Source organism: Leopardus geoffroyi, chromosome A2 (genome assembly GCF_018350155.1).
Source record: "Leopardus geoffroyi isolate Oge1 chromosome A2, O.geoffroyi_Oge1_pat1.0, whole genome shotgun sequence".
Taxonomy (NCBI): Eukaryota; Metazoa; Chordata; class Mammalia; order Carnivora; family Felidae; genus Leopardus; species Leopardus geoffroyi.
This window is the reverse complement of record NC_059331.1, coordinates 128,929,771-128,953,833: the sequence shown is the minus strand read 5'-3', so window position 1 is coordinate 128,953,833 and position 24,063 is coordinate 128,929,771. Positions and strand designations below refer to the sequence as shown.

The window sequence follows — 24,063 nt, the reverse complement described above, 5'->3', positions numbered from 1 at the left end:
GAATAGAGACTTAGAGATTTTTATTTTTTTTATGTTTATTTATTTATTTTGAAAGAGAGAGAGAGCAAGCATGAGCAAGGGAGGGGAGAGAGAAGAGAGAGAGAGAGAGAGAGAGAGAGAGAGAAAGAGAGAGAGAGAGAGAGAGAGAGAGAGAGAGAGAGAGAGAGAGAGAATCCAAGACGGCATCATGCTGTCAGCCAGAGACCAACATAGGGGCTTGATCCAATGAACTGTGAGATCGTGACCTTGGCCGAAATCAAGAGTCAGACATCTAACCAACTGAGCCACCCAGGTGCCCTGGAACTTAAAGATTTTTCAAACACAGCTGGAAGCTACCTAAGGATAAGCAATCTAATGATTTAATTTTACAGAGGAAGAATTTAAGACCCACAAAGGCAGTGACTCCATCAAAATCTCCAAGTTAATGAGTGGAAGAGTAAATATCTTATCTCAGGTTTTTTTTGAAAGAGAACTTAGTATTTTCTTCTATAAATACAATACACTGCCTCCCTAAATATCGAATTTCCTGCATCATTTCATAATTTTTATAAGAGGTTAGTTCTATAAATTAAAATAGTAAAGACCAATAATTATTGCAAAGATTATCCACACATTAACAACACTAAGGGTCAGTTAATCTACTAAAATAAACAGGTTTGGATAAATTATTTCAGGATTACTATATTCATAGTTAATATATGTAAAACCAATGAAACAGTTGTGTATGTAACTGCAACTGGCAAGGAGCTCTTCTTTTTCTCACCCCTACATTTTTTGGTTATCTGTTATAGAATAAGTAGCTACCCTACAACTTGGTGTTCTAAAAAAAACCCCACATTATTATAATCCATGATTTGGCAGGTCAGGCATGAGTCAGGCTCAAACGGGAGATCCTTCTGCTCTGCATGGCATTTACAGGGGCCGTTCCGTGGAATTCAACTGGTAGGTGGATGGTAGGAAAGTTGCTCTCAACTGGGTCACTTTCTCTATGTAGCCTCACAGCCTCTTCATGCGTGTCTTTTTACAGAGTCGCTGAACTTATTACATGTCATCCTAGGACTCCAAGAGACCTAGGAGGAAGGTGCCCCTGTCCTGCTAAATGCTAAGCTCAGACGTGGCATAGTGTCATTGCTGCCACACTCCATTAGGTAGAAGGGCAAGTAATACCTAATGTTCAACAGGAGGAATGCAAATGTGTATACAGTTATCCTTAATCTTACACAATACTTTATCAGCAAAATGTTACATTCAAATAGCTTTTTAATAATTGTACCTTTTCCTCATTCTCCTGATTTGGAATTTCTAAGCTTTCTTAAAAAAATATTTCATAGGAATTTATATTATTCTTAAGACATCCTAAGTTAGCCATGTTGAAATATCACTAAAGCTCCCCTTTGTATTTAATGTTTGCAAACTATCAGATGTACTTTAGTTTTATTTAAACTTCCTACTTAAGAAGATTCACATTTCTGGTTTTGCTGTCTATTGTTATATTGTAGGCTTTTGATATAATTGAGACTCAAATTCAGTTAAATTTGATCTGAAAAGCTCCCCCCACCCCGCTTGGGCTTACTGCATATTTTTTATATGATTTTATGAATCAACTATAGATAGTATGACTACATTGGGGCAGAGTAAAATTGACAAGAAAGGAAAAACAAACAAAAGTATAATTTATAGGCAGCTATCCAATGTTAGGTATATTGATAGAAATGCAATAACCACTGGCAGGCAATACATTTTATTTAATGCTTGTAACAGTAACAATTGGTATTAAATAAGTAAAATTAGGTGGATTTTTACAGATGAAAGAATGTAGCCTAAGTTGGGAGAATGTTAGCCAACCGTAGGGAGGTATGCCTCCAAACTCATAGTTTTCATACTTTATGGCATGGAGGTATAATCTTGGTTGGGTATATATATGTACTCGAGATCCCAGTTCACCATATAAAATATTAAATGGATATGAGCACTTGGAAAGTTCATATAACACGAAAATCTATATGCAAAATTGAGGTCAAAACAGGAATAGATTTATGCTTATATTATAGAGTGGTTTGGATGGTAAATGAAATAGAATAGATCAAATATTGCAAACAATTAGGTTTCAGGGTGGGTTCACTTTTCAAATGGATATATGATTCTTAATTAGTGACTATGAAACAAAATATCTGTCTAGATATTTTATTATTAAAATTCAAACTCTATGTATGGTACTTCTCTGACACAAGCAGCTGTAGCCAAAATCATATTTTCTGACATGGAAAAATGTGAAACCACCAGAGGTATTAATAATATCCAAGAAAGGAGCCAGGTGATTACCAAGGCTAATCAGGATTTCTAAGGACTCAGATAAATTTGAGACTATAATAGGATTACATTCTCTACTACTCAAGCCATTGATATTTGCATATTAAACTGGTAGGGTTTAGAAATTGGGATGGCTCTACTAAATCCAGATTTGTGCCAGTAACAGAAGACAGAACTTTTCTTGACTTTCCTTTCTGCAAAGAAATAACAGGAGACAATAACAAGCCTCCTTCTAAGTAGTTACTTTGAAATCTCATGATTAGGTGAGTCAGAAATCAAGTCAGAAAGGGAGGGTGGGGAGAGAAACTCATTTCAAGTGCTGATTGTAGGAAATTAACAATTCAGAAAGAGTAGTTGAATACTTTACTTTTGTAAAACTTACCTTTTAAAGATTCCAGTGTTGAAAAGTCACATGAGGCAGAATTCAGGTGAGAAAAAACGTCGGGTCACCTGAGTGGCTCAGTCGATTAAGCGTCCAACTCTTGATTTCAGCTCAGGTTATGATCCCAGGGTCATGGGATCAAGCCCAGCGTCAGCTCCACGCTGAATGTGGAGACTGCTTAAGACTCTCTCTCTTCCTCTGTCCCTCTTCCCTGCTTGCGCTGTCTCTCTTGCTCTAAAATAAAAAAATAAATAAAATTTAAAAAAAAACATTAAAAATTTAAAAATTAAAATTAAAGAAAATGTTATTTTGTCCTAAAAAATAGGAAAGAAAATTGTTATATTACAACCCATCACAAAAACATACATATTCTCAAATTAATAATGCAAAGCTTATAATACATATTAATACATAAGAGTAACAAAACAGAAGCATGAATCAATATTACAAAGCTATTTCCTCATACTTGACCAATTAAAGTGCAGTAGAGCAGAACCACGTACCATTTTTGACTGATAAGCATCTAAATGCTAAGTCTGATTGCAAGAGTTGATTGAGTTGACCTGCCAAAATAGATCAAGATGACTAATGGTGTTGAGTCACTCTCCCACCAGTTCTTAAGTAGCACGTACACATTGTTCACACAAAAATAACCATTTCACTATATTTTTAACTGTTAAGTTGAAAAATCACACTTACTCTCCCTGCCCGCAGAATCAATTTTAAACACGTGAAAGTACTTTAGCCTACCCTCTCCATTGAAAGAGCCACTATCTACATGTGGCTATTTAAATTTAAACATAAATGAATTAAAAATGAAATAAAATTAAGTCTGTAGTTCCTCAATCACATTAGCTCCATTTCAAGTGCCCAAGAGTCACATGTGGTTCATGGCTACCATACTGGTCAGTGCAGATACAGAAACTTTCCATCATAGCAGAAAGTTCTATTGGACAGCACTGATATAGACAATTTCTTTGGTTGGAATTGAGCTTTTGTGCATAATATTAACTAAGGCTTGAAAGATTTTTCAAACACACAATAATATTTAACAAAAGATTACTGATGTTACCACAGTTATTACTTTCTAAAAATGGACAATAATAAACAATAATTTTTTTCTAAATTGGACAACAATAAAAATAAACAACATAATTAGTAGTAAAAAAAAGAAGAAAATTGATGCAATAAAAATGATGTGTTTTTTAAGATCTATAAAATTAGCTAAACAAAAATAGTGGCCCTCTAAATTCATGGCTCATATGAATAGGAAATCAGCAAGTGATCTGATATTATCTTTTATTGTTAAAAATACATATTTTTGACCCACCTTTATGAATCTTTCCAATAGAAATTGAGGACTTGCTTTAGAAGTTAAGGTTATTCAGAATTATTTATAGTGGCAAAACTTGGACACAACATTAATGTACATCAATAAAGGAATAATTTGCTAGGTTATGTTACATTCATCATGTAAAAATCATAAAGTGATTTCAAACAACATGTCAGCTCTTCCTTCTTTCATGTGCAGAGATCACACTTAAACTCTACAAACTGGTAGACTTTTAAGTAAACAAATGAATGAAAGAACTAACTTAGAAACTTAAGGATATGCATTAGGATAAGAATAATGGGGAAAAACAAAAATAATTACCAAATAGAAAAGCAAAAGTTATATATAGGTGCGCGCGCACACACACACACACACACACACACACGCACGCACATGCGCATACTTGAGTATGAACAGTTGTGGAAGGTTATATACTGGGCTTTTAATCTTAGTTGTATCTGAGAGTTAAGAAAGGAGTTTATAGGGGTGCCTGGGTGGCTCAGTTGGTTGAGCGTCCGACTTCCGCTCAGGTCATGATCTCACTTTCATGGGTTTGAGCCCAGAGTTAGGCTCTGTGCTCACAGCTCAGAGCCTGGAGCCTGCTTTGGATTCTGTCTCTCCCTCTGCCCCTCCCCCACTCACACTGTCTCTCTCTCAAAAGAAATCAACATTAAAATTTTTTAAAAATTTAAAAAAAGAAAGGAGTTTATAAGATAGTTATCAATTTTGTACTTACATATTCTTTCATTGTTTTTCTTCTTCAAAGGAGCATGCATCATTTTGTAATTTAAAAATATTTAATTAAAAACAATTCATTGTATATCTGCTATAAATAAGTCTACTTTGCAAATCAGGAATACAACAATAAATATTAATAGATTAGACTTAGATACTATTCTGTGTATAAAGTACTCTCATACATATTTGATCCTTACAAGGACCCTGTCAGCCTGGTTGGGCAGAAATTAGTGTTCCTTTTTGAAAATACACCCAGTTACTAAATGGTGGAGCCAGAATTAGCACCCAGGATTCTTAATCTCTGTTTCATTCTTTCTACAGTATCACAGCACCTCCAATGAACATCCCCAAAGAACAAACTTTAGACATGGAGAAATTGAGTTCATATGTCAAGTCTTTCCAATTCTACTGTTTTCTATTTTAGTACCTGTCTTGAGCAACATCCTGTTTTCCGCAACTAAAATTGTTTTAAACACTTCTACAAAAAGAGAAGTTTACAATTAGGATAAAGGTATTTGTGTAAAGACTCATAACTTGTTGACATCACAGATATTTTTTTATGTATAAAAGAATATTTAAATGTTGGAAAATTAGTTTTAACTTAAATACATTGTTCCTTCTTCATTTTTTAAAAAATACTTATATTTTTGGGAGAGTGCAAGAAGGGGAAGGGCAGAGAAGGGGTGCAGAGGATCTGAAGAGGGCTCTGCGCTTACAGGCTGACAGCAGTGAGACTGATGTGGGGCTTGAACTCACCAACCCTGAGATCAGGACCTGAGCCAAGTCTAAAGTCCGAGGCTCAACCTACCACGACACCCAAGTGCCCTTTATTTGATTCATCTGCAACAAAGAGTAACACCCCTTTGAAGAGAGAGGATGCACAGATAAATTTTTTTGTACTGTTAAAGCTGGGGATATCCTTAGACATCAAGTATTAGGGGAAAGCACAGCATCTCTTTCAAACAATGAAAATAAAACAGGAAATGGTAAGCACTAACAAAGCCTTAGGCAAATGTACAGCAGGAAGTGGGCAGGGCAAACAGGGTAGCTTCATTTGTGCCTTTATTTTTCAGGTTAGGAAAACTCGTCCATGATAAATGAGTTTAACTGACAAATAATGTGGCATAAAATATATGAGGTACATTTTGTTACAGTAATGAGTAAACTGAGGTAGAAATATGTAATATTTACCCAGAATGAATAAATTAACATTTTAAAATAGTAATGAGTGGAAAGAAGTATATATACAATCACACACAGAATGAATGGATTCAAACATCACAAAGCTTTCATTGCACATTACGCTAAGCCAAATGGGGTTATCTGATGTCTATCTTCGGTACTGATAAATATTGTGATTGTTTTTAAACTGCCGTCTTTACAAACAAAGAACACTGAACATAACTGGTTCAAAACTTGAGTTGGAAAGGACCGTGGAATAACTTTGTATGCTTTCTCTACAGAAGCCTGCATTTCAGTTCAGCCTCTGCCGGGTTTGTTTTCAGCTCAGGTTCCCATTTGCTCTTAGTCTCCACAGTAACTAGGCATATTAGAGAGCTCAGACACTTATAAATATCATAAGCCAGATGCTCTCTTACCCATAGGATTTCTGAAAAACTTCCAATGGGAAAAATGGGCTGGCGTCCAGAGCCAAAATCCCTAAGTCTGAATTGACAGAAATAGAACATGAGACAGAATAGAGAGGAAAAGAAAAATAAGATATGTGATTAACAATTCTTGGTAATTACCAAAGCTAGTACCTTTGATTTTTTCCAGGTGATTGGAACCATTCAGCACTCAATAGTGAGGTTTGGTATAAACTTTCGTTTGCATTATTTTGTTCATACATCTGTTTTCTCAGATGTATATAACTCACAATAAAGCATTTTGAAAGAAATACATCTGTTGAAGTTGAACATATAATGCCTTTTGAGAAACAGAAAGAGAGAAATGGTGACCTCATGAATAAGAAAGGAAAAAGAAAGTAATTTGCCAAAAGGCACGTCTGATTAACCTCCAAAGAGTGCGAGATTTGAGGTTTTCACAGGTGTATAGACAAACTAGTGTGGGCTCTTCAACTATCAGAAGGACACATTTGGAGAGATGGCTTATCTCTAATTCCAAGGGAACCCAATATCATGTCCTGTGGAGACAGATAACTAGATACTATAGATCTCCAAATTCAGATGGGAACGCTGTAGGTGCCAGTAGCCAAGTGGAAAAGACATAAAAACTTTCCTACAGATTTCATAAAAAGTTATTTACAGATGTCATTTGAAATGCAAGAGACATGTGGCACCAGCACTCCGGGGTTGAGGAGGCAAGAAAAAAAATGCAAGAGAAAAGGTAAATTTTAATATCTTATGTGTTGAAATCACTGCCAAATTTTTATTTCTATAAGCATGGAGAAGAAATTGTAAAGTTTTACAAAGGCATATAAATATTTTTCTAAAAGTTTGACATCTATAGAATTGTCAGTTAATGTATACTTTGCATATGGCAAGAGCATTAGATAGTTACAAAACTTATGGAAAGCCGTTATCAACATCTTTGGTTTTAACAATAAGAGCTGAAACAATCTACACTCTAATCTAATATTCAACACCATTTTACACTACCTTCTTAGTGCTTATCATCATAGATGTGAGGGTTCGTTCTCCCTGTTTCATCATTATTGGGGCCAGAAGTAGTTTGTCACCACCTGATAGAATTTGGCCACTTCAGCTTAAATATTCTGATCAGATTCTGTGGCTAGCTGGACCTTCTGGACTGTGGTTGCAATGCTAAGAATCTTCCAAGCAGTGAGGGCCTTGGCCCTGGAGGATACTGGAGACACAGAAATCTACCCTCTACCCTTCTGCTCCCTGAGACTGAGTGGTTGGTCACTTCTCTGGCAAGAGATGAGCCTCACTTCTCCTCCAAGTCAATTCTCTTACCCATCCTCAAAGTGAATATAAGAATGCCTACCTCTCTGCTGAAAAGCAGGGTAAGGGGAACACAAGAGTCAATCTATCAATAAGAATAATCTGTGTTATTGTGAGGCTTTAAATGTGTTTACATACCTGGCAATTGCAAATTATCTTATGGGAAAAAGAAGCAAAGTTAGAATTGCTTTCTTGTTTCTTTCTGCACTGCTAATTCTATTGCAGATATGAATTCAGGCTTTTAATTTTATGCTTTAATTATGCAGGCAAGCTATATACACATGGATAAAATAACAATCTAATGCACAGTATCTAAATGTGCCATAGACTGGAATTGATAGTTATTGATAAGGTCTATGAAAACTATTTTGATCAAACTAATTTCCCTTAGTATCATGATCAATATCTAAAAATATATTTTAAGATTATTTTTCTTACTTAATTAATTCCTATACCCTTTATCGTTCTATAATGAGGGAGGCTTTTTTTGTCTTATCCACTTGCCTGGTAATAATAAGTATTCAAGAAGTATTTGTTGAATGAATTAAATAAGGAAAATATGAGTTTTACAATAACAGGAGAGAATGTTGTAATAAAGGAAACACTTATGGGGAAAAAAATAACAAAATTTATTTTAGCTGGAGGGATGTTTGAACAGTAAAGATAGGAAGACAGAAATGCTCATGGTGTGTTCAAAAGACCATGACGAGATCAATCTGACTTAAGCAGAAGTTTTTGGAAGAGAGCATACGGAGACAGAGTTGGAGAATCAATATACAGCCAGATTACCAAGGGCTTTGAAAGTTAATTTAAATAGCTCAGATTGTATTCTGGACAATTAAGAGTAGAGGAAACATATGGGCCAACAGAAACATGTCTCCCAGTTTTGGTAAAATGAGTACTAAATATGTAATACTGCTCATGAAGCAGATAGGAAAAATAACTTTTGTACATGATACTCACCTTTATTAAATCCTCTAGTTAGATCTGGTGCCACAAATTCAGATTCATAAAAAGCCAAAACCTTGAATGAATTTCCAATATCTTGCAGCAATAAAGGCAAAATTCCTAGAAAAATAAAGAAAAAATACATTATTAATATTTTCATATCATATTCCATGGTTCACAACATACTTATCAAAATAGAATCCATTTGCAGGTGGAGTCCAGACAGTGGGTTATGGTAGCTGGGGCACAACAGGCTAGGGATGGTTGTGACACGCAGTCAAGGCATTCAGGGAGGGTATCAGCAGCGCAGGAGCAAAGGACAGAGCCTAGTATCTATTAAAAGACTCTATGTGCAAAGCCCTGGGCTTTCAATACACAACCTTGTTAATAGGTATTTAAGAATAAAAAGTCTCAAGTATATAGTGTGAGAGAAGACCACAAGAAAACACTTTTTTTTTTAAATTTACATCCAAGTTAGTTAGCATATAGTGCAATAATGATTTCAGGAGTAGATTCCAATGATTCAACCCCTACATATAACACCCAGTGCTCATCCCAACAAGTGTCCTCCTTAATGCCCTTTGCCCTTTTAGCCCATGTCCCCACCCACAACCCCTCCAGCAACCCTCAGTTTGTTCTCTATATTTAAGAGTCTCTTATGTTTTATCCCCCTCTCTGTTTTTTTTATTATTTTGTTATTATTTCTGCTTCCCTTCCCTTCCCTTATGTTCATCTGTTTTGCATCTTAAATTCCTCCTGTGAGTGAATTCATATGATATTTGTCTTTCTCTGACTAATTTAACTTAGCATAATACACTCGAGTTCTATCCACGTTGTTGCAAATGGCAAGATTTCATTCTTTTTGATTGCCAAGTAATACTCCATTGTATATATATACACCACATCTTCTTTATCCATTCATCTGTTGATGGACATCTGGGCTCTTTCCATACTTCCACAACAAAACAGCTACTATCTGCCTACCTTTTTTCTTAAGCACATACTGTTGTCCTTCAAATGATTTCTGTTTTCAAATAATAATGCATATTTTCCCCAAACTGTCCTATCTCCGTATTTGGGTTGACTATTAAATCTTTCCCTCTCAGCCACCTGGCAGTTGTGACACATTAGTCAATTATACCTGCCTGAGTGAATATCTGCTTACTTAACAGTTGAATCAGATATCACTTAGGAATCAATTTAAAGAAAGAATATTAGCCAGACTTATAATTCTATTGATACAACTTCTGATAAAACTATTTTATTTTATATCTAGCACTCAAATTGGAAAAATTAAGTCACTGGCTAGAAAAACAAACACACTGATCCAATAGTTGGACACTCTTTTCAGCAATGTTTCTATCACAATGTAGGTAGAACAGAAGATGAAATTCTGAACTGCAAAGATATTAAGAAGAGCCAATGTTTAAAAGTTTTAGAAATGCCTTTATTTATTTTGCTTGCATTTTCTTTTAATGTATGCAAACAATGCTGTGTGATTTATATATGTGTATATATATATTATTTTTTAATGTTTATTTATGTATTTTGAGAGAGAGAGAGAGAGATAGAGACAGAGAGAGCCAGAGAGAGAGGGAAGGGCAGAGAGAGTGGGAGACAGAGAATCCCAAGCAGGGTCTGCACTGTCACCACAGAGCCTGACATGGCGCTCGAACTCATGAACCATGAGACCATGGCCTAAGCTGAAGTCAAGAGTATGATGCTTAACTGACTGAGTCACCCTGGTGTCCCTATATGTGTATACATATGTTTGAAAGAGTTCTTGCAGTAAGTATAAAGTGAAATCTCTAAGTGATTACAGACTATTGAGTCATAGTGTAATTACTCTTCTTCCCACTATAAATTAAATAATCAAAAATCTTTAAATCAATGTCCTCTTAGATTTGATGAAACACAGTATGTTCCAGGAATTGTGCTAAGAGCTCTATAAGTCAAACTCTACTTTATTCTCACAACTTGTCTGTTCTACAGTATACTATACTCCAGATATGTAAAATGAACCACACATGCTAAGTCCATTTCCATAATCCTATTTATAGTAAATAGCAGTTTCATTAGAACCTATTAACATCAAAAACAGAGATCAGCCTTGAAAATTCCCTTGAGCACACTTACCTAATTTCATTGGCTCTACATCTAAAAACAAAATAAAATAACAAAAATAAAAACAAAACAAAAAACGCTTTATCATCAAAATTACATTTTAATAAATTCCAAAGAACATTAGAGTGATATCCACAAAATAAGAACTTTGATTAACTTAGAGCATGGACATAACCAGGTGGAAGAAAGGAGATACCCTATCTATCTCCCTGATAATACGAAGAAACATACCACATGTAAATAAATTGGAGGATGCCTGGGAAAGCTTTATTTAGAGACCCTACTAATTAATAAAGGCTGGAATCAGAAACAGATTATGGGGCATCTACAATATAAATGTCCCCCTCAGTCACCTCTGGGAAGCACACCAGACAAAGGCAGACACACTAAATTTAGATTCTGTAGTAGTGCTTGAACAAGCTTATTATTTGGCAGGGATAGAAATGCTGATCCCTTATTACCACATAAAATGCAAAATACAAAATTCACTGACACAGAAGCCAACCTAACACTGGCTTCTACTTTTCCCAACAAGTTTCTGTGTTTCTATATTGTTAGGACTGAACTATTCGAACATGTTAAAATAGGCAGTTGGACAGAATATAAGCAATTAGAAATTATCTCAACTTTCAACTGTAAAAGAATAAAAGTATCTTAAAAAAATTTTAAAGCCTCACAAAACATACTCCAACTAAATAAAAATGGATGTTTTTACAAACTCTCTAAAATTATTTATGAAACAGAATAAAAAAAAATATACATTTTAGAATATTTGTAATTTTATTCTTAGTAATATTCAAGAAGAAACTGCATCTATACAACTTGCTAAAGAAGGCCTTATTAGGAACCATTTAACTAAGGAAAAACCAATTGGAGAAGTTAAAAATAAAATGGAATCAGAGAATAACAGATTTGAAATAATAATTTTAAAAAAGCTACTGTGAAATAGCAGTCAAATTTAAAACTTTTTCCATAGTAAGAAGAAACGGGGGAAAATAATATAATAAGAGATAAGATTTATTTATTTTTTTAACATTTATTCATTTTTGAGAGAGAGACAGAGTGTGAGCAGGGGAGGGGCAGAGAGGGAGAGAGACACATAATCTGAAGCAGGCCCCAGGCTCCGAGCTGCCAGCACAGAGCCTGATGTGGGGCTCAAACTCACGAACCACAAGATTATGACCTGAGCTGAAGTCAGACGCTCAACCAACTGAGCCACCCAGGCGCCCCAATAAGAGATAAGATTTAAAAAGCATTTTTGTTTACATTAATATAATATGGCTACCAGTAAAGGTATAAGAAAAAATCATTTTCTAAGCATTGAAGAAATGGAAAGTTAGAGGTTTTTGGCCAAAGTCTAGGGAAGACTGGAGCTGTAAGGAGAAAAATGAAGCTAACTTCTCCCTGATGGCATTTACCAACTACTGAATCTCAGATTTTCTCATTTTTATGGGGCAAGGGGTATTACAAATAACCACTTTTTTGCTTACTGTAACTTCCTTATTCCTTCTCCCATCTGCCTATAAAAGTCATTCGATTTATACAGCTTGATTATTGCAAAGTTACTTTCCTTTAGGAATGACAGGGATCTATTAGGCAGATTACCTAACCAGTACTGATCAGGCAATTCCTGATTGACTGTTTAAGATTCCATTTCCATAAGAGTCCATACCAATTAAGTCTTGGATTGGTGATGTGGGGCCTAGAGTAAAATATTCCATTTTGGGCCTGTTGTTTCGCTTTTAACAGATTCTGGGCTGGCAGGGGGTGGGCGAGGATATAGGAAGGACTGGGCAGTAAGTGCTTTCTATTCCAGGAGTAATGGGACAAGTCATACGTAATAATCTTATGCTACACAACTAAAAACAACTAACAAATTATTTTTTAAAAGTCACCACATTGAATCCATCTAAGAGTTATTTAAGAAAGATGAATATTTGGGGCACCTGGGTGGCTCAGTCGGTTAAGCGTCTGACTTTGGCTCAGGTCATGATCTCATGGCTCGTGAGTTCAAGCCCTGCGTCAGGCTCTGTGCTGACAGCTCAGGGCCTGGAGCCTGCTTCAGACTCTGTGTCTCCCTCTCTCTCTACCCCTCCCCCGCTCACACTCTGTCTCTCTCTCTCTCACAAATAAATAAGCATTAAAACAAATTAAAAAACAAGAAAGATGAATATTTAAGCCAATATTTTAGAGAAACTAGGAGTAAGGTAAAAATGACATTGGGTACTGTTTTTCCATCATGTTGACTAGTGTTATCAAAAGCTATGATGGAGAGCAGAACTTTCCATAGCTTCATCCGTTTGAGGTGGGGGAGTGCAAATGAAGACCTGCCAATGATGGGAAATTCTTGTAAATAACCGAGGTTTGGGAACCTAAAGGGCTACAAAATATAATTAAAGCTGAACTGAAAATAAACCAGAGAGTAAAGACCAGCTGTGATCATTTCAAGGGCTGATTGTATTAATTAGATTTGTCATCTGCCTGCCAGAAGAAAAAGTCAGTCCTCTCTGGAGAAAGCATTATCAAGAGCTCAAATGATTTTGAAAACATTTCTCATGCAAAGTTTTACTTACAAACAAACAAAAAAAAACTACTAGGTATAAAATGAGACACAATTTGAATAAAAATCAATAAAAACAACAACAGAAAATAACAGAAGAACCATAGGAGAAGCATAAAGCAGATTATGTTTAAAAACAAAAGTATGACTAATGTGGTCAAGATATAAATACACAAGATAGAAGAATTTTGGCAGAGAAATGAACAACATATATAAAAACCACATAAGTGTATTATAAATGCATGAAAACATCTCACTAAAGGGGTGGGAAGAAAAGGTGCTAGTCTGAGTAACTTTGGAATATGTGGAGTCTGTAAGACTTAACACAATGAAACTTTGCATAGCATTGTACTCTAGTTGATAAATTCGTTTTCCTAAGGGTATAGGTTAACAAGTCTAAAACCACCATATGTTAATACTATAATTATAATTAAACAAATGGATGGTATATATGAGAGCCAGGTTTCTCAATGTTGCAGTGAGCAGTTACAGATAAGCAAAGAAATGTTACATGTGATAAAAGATTAAGAGTTGGAGACATCAAAAGGAACTTGTGATTTAGCTTAATACAGATACAGATAGTTACATATAGAAATATTTATAGGAATGTGTTAGTATTCAGGGGTTAGTATCCATGCATATATTTGCTTGTGCTGTCAGCTAAGAGGCATCAGAAGCAAGAGCACATCCCCTGCATAGATCTTCATTTCTAATGCCATTCTCAAATAAAAGACACCAGTACTGGGGCACCTGAGTGGCTCAGTTGGTTAAGCATCTGGCTTTGGCTCGGGTCATGATCTTGCAGTTTGTGAGCTTGAGCCCCGCATCAGGCTCTATGCTGGTGGTGTGGAATCTGCTTAGGATTCTCTCTCCCTCTCTCTCTCTCTGCCCCTTCCCCATTTGTGCTATCTCACGAAATAAAAACTTAAAAAAAATTAAAAACTAAGTTAAAACCAGTACTTGTTGGAAAAATGGCTGATTCTAGGACTGGAGCAGGAAATATACAAAATGAGCTTGGAGCATCTTATTAAAGTCCTAGAAAGTATGGATATACATCCTTACCCCAAAACAGTATGTACACAATGATGGGATGAGGATTTGTCAAAGGGACATAGGGGCCAACTGAAAGATCTACCAATAGCTAAAGGTGGAACAATTTGAAAAAAATTAAATAAAGCAGGGTTGAGTTGTAGCCTATGGTATAACATAGGTGTGTCTGACAATGATATGAATGATTAAATAGATGTGGGTGAAAAGACAAATTTCCCATGTGGAAAACCTCTAAATAATTTTTTGTTAATACTCTGCTCTGAAGGAGCTGGTCACTTGCCACTCATTATGTAAGGGCTGTTCATAGTGACTTCCTTCCAAACAGAACAGTATGGAAATGGAATGTAACTTCACAATGGAAACACCTAACAAACACTATATCAACCTCAAGGTTACTACCATCAGTAATAAGCCATACTGATAGTATGCATCATTGATACGATACAATGAGAATGGCAATTTTCCTTTCTGGGCTTTCTCCCCAAAACATACAACTGAAGTCCAACTATGGGGAAAACATCTGGCAAATACCTCTCGAGGAACACTCTACAAATTAACTGACCAGTACCTCTTCATATGTAAAGGTCTTAAAAAACACGAAAATTCTGAAAAACTGTCACAGCTAAGAGGGGGCTAAAGAGATATGGTGACCAAATGTATTACAATATCCAGTAACAGAAAAAATTGACAAAGCCTACAGAAACCTAAGTACGGTACCTGTTTAGCTAATAATGTATCAATAATGTTTCATTGATTATTTCACATATACCATTCTGATACAGGATAATAACACTGGAGGAGACTATTGTGTAGAGCATATGGGAACTTTCTGGAATATCTTTACAATTTTTCTGTGGATCTAAAACTCTTCCAAAAGTTTTTAAAGTTTGCTAAAAAGCAGAATAAGTGCAATACCATTTACATTAGCACCACAAAAGAATAAAACACTTAAGTATAAATATAGCAAAATACAGACAAGACCTATATGAGGAAAACTATAAGACACTGATGAAGGAAATAAGACAGCATAATTTAAATATTAATAGAACAAATAAATTCTATGATCATATACAAATACAAAAAAAAACACATTACTTGTGAATGAAAATTTCTCAGCCAACTAGAATTACAATAGCAATTCTAAAAGCAGGCAGCAAAATCATGCTTAAGAGTTAGATGTTGAAATCTTTTCTCCTAGGGGCGCCTGGGTGGTGCAGTCGGTCAAGCGTCTAACTTCAGCCAGGTCACGATCTCGCGGTCCAGGAGTTCGAGCCCCACCTCAGGCTCTGGGCTGATGGCTCAGAGCCTGGAGCCTGTTTCCGATTCTGTGTCTCCCTCTCTCTCTGCCCCTCCCCCGTTCATGCTCTGTCTCTCTCTGTCCCAAAAATAAATAAACGTTGGAAAAAAAGAATTAAAAAAAAAAATCTTTTCTCCTAAAACTGAGAATGAGACAGCAATATCCACTCTCATCATACTTCAATGTTAAACATGATGTCATGAAAAATAAAACACTTTTGAAAAATAAAGATTATTCATAGATGATATAATTATGTAGATAGAATATCTAAAGGAAATTATAATCTATTAAACTGTAACTGTATTCAACAGTGTAGTATGCAAAGGCAACCAAAATATAAATTTTTTCATGATTACCCTAAACACGAAAGATTGGGATATATCTTCAAATAACAACACTGCAAAAGTGAACAATAAATTTGGTTTTATTAGGGAGTCAGTAAGTTAGGGACTATGTTAAAGGTTTAATTTATCTTGGGGCCAGAACAAGATAGATTGATTCTAATTTTGTTTTCCTTTGTTTTGTTTTGTTTAATCATAAGCGAAAAATGTTTTTCTTTGTTTGCTTGCTTCTTTCTCTTTTATTATGAGATATATGTTCTCATGTTTTCAGAACTGAAAGTGTCAGTTTTGATTCTATGAGGAAAAAGTGTTCATACAACAAAGCAGAAATAATATCCTCAAATAAACACAAAAGTAAGAAACTCACAGGAAAAAAAAATGGGCAAAAGAAAAAAAAGTAACAGTCCATTTTCAGAAAAGAACATCCAAACTGGTAAATTAACATTTGAACTATGTTCAGTAAGATTAGTAACCAGAGATGTTCAAATCAAAGCTATAGCGAGATACTTTTCACACTAACACTGACAAATTTTAAAAATAAGGGTGGCTCAGTCGGTTGAGCGTCTGACTTTGACTCAGGTCATGATCTCGCGGCTCGCTCATTGAGTGTGGCTTGTGAGTATGAGCCCCATGTCAGGCTCTGTGCTAACAGCTCAGAGCCTGGAGCCTGTTTTGGATTCTGTGTCTCCCTCTCTCTCTGCTCCTCCCCTGCTCATGCTCTGTCTCTCTTTGCCTCAGAAATAAACATTAAAAAAAATAAGGGATATCAAATGTGGTAAGAATATAAAGCAAAGAGACCTCTAATATGCTGTTGTGGAGGGTAATTTGACCATCTATAAAAATTAAATTATAAAACAATTACTCAGAAATGTCTCTTCTAGATATATTCCCCATTAGAAGTCTCACACATTTGCATAAGAGAACTATATGAGCATTGATAGCCCCAATGTTTGCAGTCAAAAACTAAAATTCTTAAATTTAATTTCATCAACATGGTACTAAATATTAAAATATATTAATAAAGTGTATTTATGTAGAAATGTAAGCAAAAATACTAGAACAAGAGATGGATGGGTGAATAGATGGATAGGTGTATGGATAGCTCGCACAACATGAATTTAAAAAAATAGCAGAAGAATACATAAACTATGATACCATTCATAAAAAAAATGAGTGCAACAGTATACATACTGTGTAGGATGTATTTTACTGGTTTGAAAATATGCCCACAGATCTTCTGACACTTCTCTCCAACAGATGGAGTCTAATCTATTTCCCCTTAAAGGTGGGCAGATTTATCTAACAAATTGAATGTAGATTAAGTGGCAGTATATGATCTCCAGTGCTAGATCAAGGGGCCATCCTGGCTTCTGCCTTAATCTTGAATCACTTAATCTGGGGGAATCTGGCCACCACTATATCATGAGGACATTCAATCTGCCTTGTGAAGAGGAACATGGAAAGGATGTTTAAAGAATCTGAACCATGCCCTAACCACCAGCATCAGCTTACCAGGCATTTCAACCAATCAAATAAGAGCATTGGAGAAAATAAAAAAAATATGTCAATGTAATATTATGCATTAAGAATTATAATTTAATACTTTATATAATTTTGGAATTAGTAATATGGAATTAAAAGATAACTTTATTAGTTAAGATAGAATCCTGGGGTGCAGAATTCAAGACTGCAATTACTGGAAACCCCTGTACACTACTGGGAATGCAAACTGGTGCAACCACTATGATAACAGTACAGATGTTACTCAAAAAATTAAAAATAGACCTACTATATGATCCAGCTATTCTAATTCTGGCTACTTACCTAAAAAAACTTAAAAATACAGTTTGAAAAGACACATGAACCCCTATGTTCACTGCAGCATCCTTTATAATGGCCAAGATACAGAAACAACCTGAGTGCCCATAAGTGGATACATGGATAAAGAGATGTTGTATACATATTTCACTCATATGTGGAATTTAAGAAACAAATGAGCAAAGGGAAAAAAAGAAAAAAAGAGACAAACCATGAAACAAACTCTTAACTATAGAGAATGAACTGATGATTACCAGAGGGGAGGTGGGTTGGGGGATGGGTGAAATAGGTAAAAGGGGATTAAGAGTACAGTTATGATGAGCACTGAGTAATGTATAGAATTGCTGAATCACTACATTGTATACCTGAAACTACTGTTACACTGTATGTTAACTAACTGGAGTTTACGTAAAAACTTAAAAAAAAGAAGACGTAGGGGTGCCTGGGTGGCTCAGTCAGTTGAGCAATTGACTCTTGATTCTGGCTCAGGTCATGACCTGATATGTCATGACATTGAGCCCCGTGTTAGGCTCTGCACTGACAGTAGGGAGTCTGCTTAGGATTCTCTCTGTCTCTGTCTCTCTATCTCCCTCTCCCTCTCTCCCCCTCTGTCTGCCCCTCCCCCACTTGTACTCTATCTCTCCCAAAATAAATATAAACATTAAAAAAAAGATGTATGAGCATATGGGAAGGGGGAAAAGAGAAAAGAGGGGAAACAAACCACAAGAGACTCTGAATAACAGAGGGCAAATTGAGGGTTAATGGAGGGAGGTGGGTGGGAGATGGGCTAGACGGGTGATGGGTATTAATAACAACACTTGTCATGATGAGCACTGGGTGTTGTATGTAAGTGATGAATCACTTAATTCTACTACTGAAACCAATATTTCAATGTATGTTAACTAAAATTTAAATTAAAAAAAGATGTGGTATAGACAGATACAAATACTATGCAATGGAATATTACTCACCCATAAAAAAGGAAATATGGCTACTGGCTACAAAATATGCTAAGTGAAGTAAGTCAAAAACCATACTGATTTCACTTATATATGAAATCTAAAAGACAAAACAAACAGAACAAAAGTCATAGATACAGAGAACAGATTGGTGATTATCTGAGGGAAAGATTTGGGTGGTGAGAAAAGTAGGTGAAGGGGGGCCAACTGTATGGTAATCGTTGGTAACCAGACTTATTCTGGTGTATACAAAATTCAAATAGCTATGTTGTACACCTGAAACTAATATAATGGTATATACCAATTTTATCTTAATAAAAAAATTGTAATTGTCTTCAAACATGTCAATTATGTACAGTGAAAATATCAGAAAATTCCTTATTTTTATACATAAAAGAGTTAAATAAGTAGCCAAATTACATAAAAATTAACATACATAAATCATTTTTTTACCTATGTACCATTTGTATCATAAGAAAATGTAATGAAAAGAAATATAAAAAGTATAAAAAATATTAAAAACCCACAAACATATACACAAACAAAAAATTAAAGAATTGTCATGTCTAAATGGAAAAGAAAAGCTATAAAGCTTTCCTAAAAGTCATATAAGAAGACCTCAATGAACTGAGAGAGAACATTCTCCTGTAAGAGAGAACTCACCATTGTAAAAATGTCATTTCTCCTTCAACTACTCTATAAATTCCTAAAGGACATTTACAAAACTTGTCAAACCATCTTAAAATGTATCTGGAAGTGAAAAGGTGCAATAACAGCTTAGTACATTTTGAAAAGAACAGTGAGCAGAGACTTCTGCTGACAGATACCAAAACACACATTTATAGTACTTAATACAGGATGGTATTATCAGAGGTATGTGTGGTCCTCATCTTCCTTCACCCTGCACATAAATAATGTTTTAGAGTATTAATTTTTACACTTAGCCCTTAAAGGCTCAGCTGCCTTAGCAACAAATGCAAGTAGATACTTTAATCAGTTTCAAACTTTCAAACTTTTAAAACTACTTATCTGCTTTGTTCCCTCACTCTTTAATTCTTTCCCATACAGGAGTTCTCCATTAGGAACCTGTTGTCTTCATTTTGTACAGTTCTTCCCTACTTGCCTGTTATTAGAATCCTAAGTGAGCTCTTTCACCGGTAGATGTGAAATAAACAATGCAGTGAAATTCTGACAAATTAGGCTTGTTAAAGCTCTAATCTTAGGAACTTTCAAGTAGTTCTTCCTCCCTTCCAAAATTCTTCTAAGTGCCACCTAGCAATGGCCTTCCCAGAAATGCTCCAAAGAATGCAGTTCTCCAGTTTAGAAATGTTTACATTAAGTTTACACAGGCCTTCTAGGAAAACTAATCTAATGATGGATGTAACTACATAAAATTTAAAGGTTTTATATAACCAAAAGCATCATAAACAGATATCATAAATGACATAGCTACATTAAATGTTTACATTGTATAACACAGAATCAACCTCCTTAATATATGAGAAAGTCCTATAAACTAATCAGGAAAAAATAACTACCAATGGAAAGTGTTTCAATTAGAAAAAAACAATATCCAGAAGAAATACAAATTGCCAATATAAAAAATCCTCAAAATTTATCCTTAACCTTACAAGTAAACTGGGTAATAAAAAATTTTCATCTGAGATGCAACTTTTAACTGATCAGATTAGAGGGAAAAAAAGTAAATTATCTTGAACAATGCATAAGAAATTTGGTATTTTCATACATTATTATAATAGTACCATTTGATGCATATATTTGGTGGTCCATTTGGTAAAAACGATCAAAACTTAATGTTTTCATAACTTTTAAACTGGCACTTCTCAACATTTCTAAGCAAAGATGTGTGTGCAATGATATTCACTGGTTCCTGGCTTATGGTTGAAACTAGGTATCATCCCAAAGTCCATTAAAGAAAGAATTGCTAAATAAACCATGGTACCTCAGTACCATGGGTTACCATGTAGTAATTAGAATCAAAATAGAAGGGGCGCCTGGGTGGCGCAGTCGGTTAAGCGTCCGACTTCAGCCAGGTCACGATCTCGCGGTCCGTGAGTTCGAGCCCCGCGTCGGGCTCTGGGCTGATGGCTCAGAGCCTGGAGCCTGTTTCCGATTCTGTGTCTCCCTCTCTCTCTGTCCCTCCCCCATTCATGCTCTGTCTCTCTCTGTCCCAAAAATAAATAAACGTTGAAAAAAAAAATTAAAAAAAAAAAAAAAGAATCAAAATAGAACTACAGATACAGAAATGTACAGCATAAAGTTATATTCTCAAGTGAATCCTTCAGCAGAAAACAGTGAAAGCATATGCAGTTTCTTCCATGGAAACAGTAATCATGGTGGTTAATGACACTGGCTCTGTAGCCAGATTATCTAGGTTTGAATCCAACATTTTCTACTTCCTTTAAGTATGGTCTTGGGTGAGTCACTTTAACTTTTCATGTCTACTTTTTCAATCTGTATGCCCTGAGGGAAAGTGTTTAGCCCTAAATGTTGGTTTCCTTTTTGGCTCATTTTAGAAAGCAAGATGAATACTGAAGAACTTTTGTTCTACCCATGGACAGACGTTGAACAAAATTCATTAACCTAAAGAAAAATCCTATAGAGTTATAACAACAACAAAACAGTCCTTTCTTTAAATGTTTATTTATTTTTAGAGAGACAGAGAGAGTGCGTATGCGTGAGCAGGGAGAGGGGCAGAGGGAGAGAGAGAGAATCTTAGGCAGGCTGCATGCTTAGCATAGAGACTGATACGGGTCTCCATCTCACAATTGTGAGATCATGACCTGAGCAGATGGAAATCAAGGGTCAGACGCTTAACTGACTGAGCTGCCCGAGCTGCCCAAGCTCCCCAACAAAAGTCTCAAAACATACTACAAACCTGTATTAAATTGTTAAAAGTAGTTACCACTTGAAAGAGATTTCAGATTACAAAATAGCATTAAAGAGATTTCTAATTGTTATTTTCTTGAATCTGCTGTCTTATAAGTATGTATAATCAAATACTGTGTAATTTACACAGATTTTTTTAATCAAGGAGAAAAACAAATCATAAAAAACAACAGAAGGTAAACATGATAGTTTCCTACTTGAGGAAGTTTTTGTTTTGTTAGCACACCACTTTTTTCTTTGTTTAAATAATGTACTACATGGACCCTGTTTATATTCAGATGCTTAATTCATTCTGTTGCAAAATGATTTATAAGCCATACTTCAAAGTCTATTTCAAGCTAATCTAACCCAGTAAATAAATGCTGGTTAATTAATTCATCTTTTCTCTAGTCTACAAAATTTAACATTTACAGTTAATTTTTTTTTTTTTTTTAATAAAGAGGGCTCATGATACATATTTGGAAATCCAATTTAAAAGATTGCTAGGGCGCCTGGGTGGCTCAGTTGGCTGAGCGTCTGGCTTCAGCTCAGGTCATGATCTCATGGTTTGTGAGTTCGAGCCCCGCCCTGTGGGGCTTTGTGCTGACAGCTCAGAGCGTGGAGCCTGTTTCGGATTCTGTGTCTCCCTCTCTCTCTGTTCCTCCACCGCTCGTGCTCTGTCTCTCTCTCTCAAAAACAAATAAACATTAAAAAAATTAAAAAACAAAAAAAGATTGCTGGCTAGGGGTGCCTGGGTGGCTCAGTCAGTTTGGTGTCCAACTTTGGCTCAGGTCACGATCTCACGTCTGTCAGCTGTGCTGACAGCTCAGAGCCTGGAGCCTGCTTCAGATTCTGTGTCTCCCTTTCTTCTTCTCCCCTGCTTGTGTTTTCCTGTCTATCAAAAATAAACATTAAAAAAATTAAAAGATTGCTGGCTAGTTGTTTCTTATATTTACAAAGGGCCAAGTGAAAAAAAAATTAAAGATTCCCAAAGAAACTCCAAACAACCAATGGGTCAGTTTTATTAGTGCTCATTTTAAATACAGATTTTGTTTTGCAAATACTCTATAGACACTTTTATATTTTAAACACTCAATTCTCTTATAAAGGGTGATCAATACATTTATTATCCAATTACACAGATAAGCATGTACTAGGGACATATTTCACAGCACTAGTGGATCAGATATATAAAGCACTTCCAATTATATACTATTATATATATATGTATATATGTATATATGTATATATGTATATATATATGTATATATATGTATATATATTTTATACATGTTTAAGTTAAAATTTTAAGCTGCCTAGTGAAAATAATTTTTGCCATTTTCATCCCCTTTGCAAACATGTATATGAATACCTTCTGGGTTTTTATTAACATCCAGTAAGGTATCACTGCATTTAAAATTACTTTTGAGGGGGCGCCTGGGTGGCGCAGTCGGTTAAGCGTCCGACTTCAGCCAGGTCACGATCTCGCGGTCCGTGAGTTCGAGCCCCGCGTCAGGCTCTGGGCTGATGGCTCAGAGCCTGGAGCCTGTTTCCGATTCTGTGTCTCCCTCTCTCTGCCCCTCCCCCGTTCATGCTCTGTCTCTCTCTGTCCCAAAAAAAATAAATAAACGTTGAAAAAAAAAAATAAAAAATAAAATAAAATTACTTTTGAACAAATTAAAGCTATAGCAGAAATTATCAATACAAACAGATTAGTAGATATTAATATATTTTTAAAAGCCCAGTATAATGTAATCTCTTTGGAGAAAAAACATATTAAAATATCTTTCTTCATGCAGCATTTGCATATAGTAAAGCAATGTAAAACCCCAAGATATCAGAGTAGTTTCATAAAAGCATCCAAAACCTGCAAATTGGAAATTAATGAAGATTACAATTAATGACATAAAGATATAATATACTAAGACATTGTCATTTTTCCATAATGTTTACCAAATTGATGCTTGTTAGAGATAATTAATAAAATTATGAGCTAATCTTACAAGGGCATTTTGTTTTCTATTAAAATAATAAATAAGAATGTGTAAAGACACTAAAATATTAATTGCTTTTCAAGTTAATGCATTGAATATTATGCTTTTTATATATTATTTCTGTAATATAACATATTATTTGAAAATTTATTATTTTTATTCATTTCTATCTACCACTTTCATTCCATTCACCAACAACCTTCGTGAAGGCAGAAGTCTTGTCTCTCTGTTCACATTACCTCTAACGTCTGCCATTGCAAACATGTGCTATATATTCAGTATACATTAATTGCATGAATAAATCTTTTTTCTTATTTTTATTCCTTTTTTATATATATTTTTTTCTATCCACATGTTCCATTTATCTTATTTTCCTCATTCCTCGAATATTCAAAT

General features: G+C 35.1%; 1 long non-coding RNA gene across 1 annotated transcript in view; it reads right to left on the bottom strand.

Moving 5' to 3' along the window:
• Positions 1-2,882: 2,882 nt before the first annotated feature.
• LOC123607667 overlaps positions 2,883-24,063 on the bottom strand; it is a 54,953-nt gene continuing 33,772 nt past the window's right edge. The window contains exons 2-3 of the long non-coding RNA XR_006716843.1: positions 8,651-8,755; positions 2,883-2,926 (exon numbers count right to left, since the gene is read on the bottom strand). This is a non-coding gene — a long non-coding RNA (uncharacterized LOC123607667). The remainder of the gene's footprint in view (positions 2,927-8,650; positions 8,756-24,063) is intronic.